Raw genomic sequence first — 6,000 nt, 5'->3', positions numbered from 1 at the left:
GGGAATAGCGCTACCTCACGTTTGGGTGGGATTGCTGGGACAGGATGCCAGGGGTTATTGGTGCCACAGCACCCTCAGTACTTTGGGGGAACCACCACGTGTTGGGTCACTGTTTATACAGCGGGTACAGGTTATTGTATGTTAGTTTGTGTGTACAGTAAAGCTTAGCTATATATATTTTGTGTGGTGTGTTACTTATTACTGTGTATCAGTTCCTGTGAGGGGTTATCCTGCCAACGCTGGGATCTCTCACAGGTGGAGTCACTGCACTAAGAAGAAAGAGCTCACCCCAGGCTCCCAGGGGCGGAGGCTTAGGCCTCCTGTGAGCAGCATGCGTAGTACCCTTAGGCATAGGGAAAAGGGGCTACATTTCATAACTTTGGTTTGTGTGAATGTTTTAGAATTTTTTATATTCTACACATCTTGATATGGAGATGTGGGGACCCACTGCTAGTGATGACTTGTTTATATATTTTTCTTTGATTTATGTTTTTCTTTTTTCTGTCCACTATACAGTAGCTTCTTTATATTTTTATATTCCAGACAAGTTATTTCAGAGTGAGTTTTTCCCAAACGCGTGTGTACTCTAATAAAATAAAACTAAATATTCTAGGACAACACATTTGTTCAATTTAAAAAAAAAAAAAACCCTTAGTGAGTGAAAGGAAGAGGAATTTGACGAGATACCTTCATGTCCATAAACTTCGAGGCCGCATTAATACAATTTTCTGCATGTATGTGCTTACCTTAAGTCATTAACTCCTAATCTTTCCTGACTCATTTGCATATCTATCACAGAAGAAGTCATAATCCATTCCCCCTGGTGACAATGATGTCACAAATCCTAGATTATGCCAGGTGTTAGTGTCCTAAGGATGACAGTAAACATACAACTTCATAAAAGGTGCCAGCCTGAAATATATTCAAAACGGACACGTGATTCTGTCCATCTTTGCGTCCTATGTGAGCCCACCAACTGAATAAGATGTGAACAAAAGGTGCTATTTTAGGAATGTCTGGTCTTATTCAAACTCACTTGTTAAAAAGATTGTACTTACTAATTACACAACCTATTTCTAAATGGAGCTATGTTCTAAATGGATCTCTCTCTTAAGCTGCGGCCACACTGCCGCTGAGAACGCTCATGCTTGAGTGATGACGTCACCAGCTCTCCAAGCATGAGCACAGGGTGTCTTTCTGTAAGCGCGAGCGGGGGGCATGACCTGACAGTGACTGGCGCTGATTGGCTGAGGTCCTGAAACCCTTCAGCACGCCTCAAACTCAAGTTTATCTGTGTTGGCAAGAGCCTAGCGCCCGCGAACGTACGTGCACAGGCAGCAGCAGCGTGGACGCAGCCTTAGGGCCGTTCTATACAGCATGCGGCCACGCGGCCGCGTGTGCCTATGCAAACGCGCGTGCACGTGATGCATGCTTTTTGTATGTATACTATAGAAGCTGTGAAGGTACAGTGTTTGTGTGTGTGTGTGTGTGTGTGTGTGTGTGTGTGTGTGTGTGTGTGTGTGTGTGTGTGTGTGTGTGTGTGTATGTAATTTATTATTTATTAAAAAAAAAACCTTGGTATAAATAAAATATTAAATTTGTGTAGACGCACAAATACATACATACATACAGGCATACCCCGGTTTAAGGACACTCACTTTAAGTACACTCGCGAGTAAGTACATCTCGCTCAATAGGCAAATGGCAGCTCACGCATGCGCCAGTCAGCACGTCCTGAACAGCAATACCGGCTCCCTACCTGTAACGAAGGTGTGCGCAAGCAGGGAGAATATAGAGACTGTTACAAATGCGTTATTTACATCTATTCTGCACGTATATGACGATTGCAGTACAGTACATGCATCGATAAGTGGAGAAAAGGTAGTGCTTCACTTTAAGTACATTTTTGCTTTACATACATGCACCGGTCCCATTGCGTACGTTAATGTGGGGTATGCCTACACACACACACACACACACACACACACACACACACACACACACACACACACACACACACACACACACACACACACACACACACACACACACACACACACACACACACACACACACACACACACACACACACACACACACACACACACACACACACACACACACACACACACACACACACACACACACACACACACACACACACACACACACACACACACACACACACACACCACCGGTAGCAGCGCAAAAGATGAAGGAGTAGCTCAGTGAGTAAAGACATTGACTGACACTGAGATTGCTGCAGGGGAGCCTGGTTCAATTCCTGGTGTCGGCTCCTTGTGACCTTGGGCAAGTCACTTTATCTCCCTGTGCCTCAGGCACCAAAAACATAGACTGTAAGCTCCTGTGCCTGCAAAATGTCTCTGTAAAGCGCTGCGTACAATTAGCAGCGCTATACAAGAACATGCTATTATTATTTCCCCGTCTTTGCCACTGTCTGTTGTGCGCATGCGCGGCGCCATTATAGAAAGGCTGACGTCAGCCAACTAAAATTCCGCGCGCCCGGCACTATAGAACCGGCCTTACCCTTTTGTTTCCACTCCAACACTTACTGTTGGGAAAGAGATAACGTTGTATGTTGTGGCCTGTACATCACTATCTCCACAGCTGAATATCTATCTTTAATTAAAACCTGAAGTTTTACAAAGTGGGGCCATCCAGTACATTTCCTTATCCCTCACTGTCTGTGTCAATATGTAAAAGATATATTTGTATCTACCAGATACTCCAAACATACTCCTGCATAGCTTAAAGAAGAATACAATGCGCCTTTATCGGAAGTCATTTCTTACGTTATTTCACACAGATGCAAAGAATAAATGGCTGCACTAAAACGCATGATAATATGTAACTTGGAAAATCTGTAAGAATTTTGAGAGAAATTACAGAGTTTCCATTCATTTGTAACCATGCAAAGTTAGAGAGGATGACATATTTGGAGGACTAGATCCCTTTATTACAGAGCAATATGTGGGCATGGGATGTGTTTCTTTCTTACATATATATTACTTGCTGCACATCTGTTAACTCCTCTATTGCCTTATGACAGCAAAGGGGTTTCATGCCATGCCCTTCACCTGTAGCGTTTACTGTAACTGTTTATTTAATATCCTGTACCTATCCATTTCAGCTGTAACTTTTGTACCTATTTCTGCCAGTGGTTGAAGCTCACAACCCTCAACTGATGATTTTTCTGATAACTATCCGCTGGTTATGGGAGATTTGACACTACTGATATTGTGTGTATATGCATATAACATGTAAAAATACATTTTATTGGTAATATGATCATTGCATATAGTTAATTAAAGGTGTTACATGTCTCCTTAGGAGGGGTCACTTGCCTCCATGCTCCTCAATCACCCACTGACTTAAAAAAATAAAGCGTACAGTACTGTATATTCATGTTGCAAGTGTTGGAGGGCCTGCAACGCTCACTACAGTCTGTGTGTACATACACTACATATTCAAGCACAACAGCATGTACTGTAAGCCCTTCCCAAAAAAAGAGAAGGAAAGGCTTGAACAGTCTCGCTCCTATTGGATGAGAGATCAGCCAGTGAGAAAGTAGTGCATGCACTACGCCCATCTAGTTGATTCACTCTATATACAGAGAAGGTGGGTGTGTGTGTGTGTATATGTATCATGTATCATGTGCTGATTTCACCTCGGGCATAGGGACCTGTTGTTGAACATACTGTAAGAGCACAGCCTGTTCCTGCTGTCACATTACTAGCTGCATCATTTCTAGGTTTCTTTTTGCAAGACTCAAGGGGACTTTATTTACAGCCTAAGGGATTGAGGTAAGATGCGTCAATGCTATAATGCCTCAGTGCTGTGAATGTGGGGAAACGGACAACATGATATGAATGAATACACAAATGTATGAATTTTTACACGTCACAGGTGACTCTAATGGAGAAAAGAGTGGGTAACTTTTCAAGCCCGTTCATGTGTAGGGTATGCTACTTTTAGTGACAACCCTCCACATATTTTTAAACAGAAATACAATTAATTATTTTAATCCTGGATGTAGTAAAGACCCACGGCAAAAACAAGTAGCATAACTTTAAGATACAAATATCCTCAGTATGGACTCAAGGTCCCAGGTGAAATGAAATAATAGCTAGAGGATATAATATCCACTGGTAGACAATCTGTGGATATTATATCCTCTAGCTTTTATTTCATTTCACCTGGGACCTTTAGTCCATACTGAGGATATTTGTATCTTATAGTTATGCTACTTGTTTTTGCCGTGAGTGCAACTAATAGGGGACTTCAGTGACCTCTGTCACTTTCTTTCATTATATTTCTTTTCCCTGTGCACCAGGCCTTCTCTCTACATATTATTTTTGGATATTATGGTTTGAGCGACGTCCCACTCTCTTGTTTTGTGTAGTAAAGACCATAAAGTTTGTACAGCAAAAGCCTTCTGGAATAATAACTTTTTCATATAGCACTTTTCTCCCAATGGGGCTCAAAGTGCCTCACAATTACAGCATAGTGTGCGGTAAGCAGGATTGTACATAGGATTTTACAGCCCCAGCGAGCTTACAATCTATATTTTTGGTGCCTGAGACACAGGGAGATAAGGTGACTTGCCCAAGGTCACAGGAAGCATACTGCTCCTTGTGACAGTCACTTTATCTCCCTGTGCCTCAGGCACGAAAAATAAAGATTGTAATCTCTATGGGGCTGGGGCTGTTTGATTTGCCCTGGTTCCCCTACGTCAGTCATTATTGTTACGGTATTTACAGTCACTGTCTACTCACTGGGCAGCTCCTTCAGCATGATAAGGATAGTGATTCATTTATAATGGGGTGCACAGTCCATACATAGGTGCTTCACATACAAAGGTAATATAAATAGTGTTTTGTACTGTGTGTATGTCACATGCAGGCAATGAGCTAACTTCTTCGCTTCCAGAGAGCAGTAAAGCATGCAATTGTATCTATTCTTAGCATTGCAGTCAGACTGTGGTAGTCCATTTGCAAAAGGGTAGTTATAAGAAGCTAATCAAACTGCAGGACATTATTTTGTCATTGTTTAGTATGCTGAGTAGATCTATCTCTGTGAAGAAATAAAGGGATCGTAGCTCCATGAAAAAGACTATATTCAGTTGAATGACTACTTTTCATGCGAGCATGCTTATCACACTTTCATAAGCATCAGGATGGGTGGAAGAACAAACATAGCCATCAGCCAATGTGTGTTGCAGGTTGCACCACTCCTTGGATAATTTGCACACCTCCTTAGCACATGTTCTACCCTTGTGCTCTCAAAATGCCACTAAAGAAAGTAGTGTGTGAGAATGCTAGGTGCAATTAATTTAGCGAAACACACAGAACAAGAATCCCCTATGTGGTGAGAGCACTCGAGGCTAAGGTGGAGAACTGATAATGAACGTAGGGGCTTAAGGACCTCAATGTAGATGGGTATGAGAGCAAATGATATGGTTATAACGTTAAAACACAAATCTTTATTAAGGAGTATGTCTCCAATACGAAAATAAATTGGGTTAAAACCATAAACCTAATAGACACGATGCTAAAGCTAAGCAAATTAAAAGATGGGGAAACTATCAAACATCAAGAGCGGGCATGAGTCAATGAACCACATCAACGATAGCAATCATGCAATAACTAAGCTGCTGTGTGATGTGTCTTCTATCCCCAACTCTGATAGTGTGTAAGACAGTGTGAATTATAACTGGGGAGAAGGGAGGGAAAAAAAGGGGGGCTGAACCCAGTTCCAACACAGCACACAAGTGCCGCTTGGTAATGGCAGAATCTCTGAGAGGGTGGGTGAAACACTGTTAGGCTTTGGTCCCGCTGCAGCCGGCGGCGCGTGCGGCCGCGGGCCACCAGCTGCTTGCCCCCGTTCTAGTTGCCCCTGCTAGCTCTTTCCAGCGTGGCTGACTGCGTGCTGTGACGCGTCAGCCAGCCGGAGCTACATGGAGCTTGTGGTTTTGGCCAG

General features: G+C 42.8%; 1 protein-coding gene across 2 annotated transcripts in view; it reads left to right on the top strand.

Annotated features, from left to right (window-relative positions):
* Nucleotides 1-3,646: 3,646 nt before the first annotated feature.
* Nucleotides 3,647-6,000, top strand: part of PPM1K (protein phosphatase, Mg2+/Mn2+ dependent 1K) — a 43,604-nt gene continuing 41,250 nt past the window's right edge. For both annotated transcript variants that reach the window (XM_075565623.1, XM_075565605.1), the window contains exon 1: nucleotides 3,647-3,824. The gene's annotated coding sequence lies outside the window, so the exon portion shown is untranslated. The remainder of the gene's footprint in view (nucleotides 3,825-6,000) is intronic.

Source organism: Ascaphus truei, chromosome 1 (assembly GCF_040206685.1).
Source record: "Ascaphus truei isolate aAscTru1 chromosome 1, aAscTru1.hap1, whole genome shotgun sequence".
Lineage (NCBI taxonomy): Eukaryota > Metazoa > Chordata > Amphibia > Anura > Ascaphidae > Ascaphus > Ascaphus truei.
The sequence above is the reverse complement of the archived record's forward strand: the minus strand, read 5'-3'. Positions and strand labels throughout refer to the sequence as shown.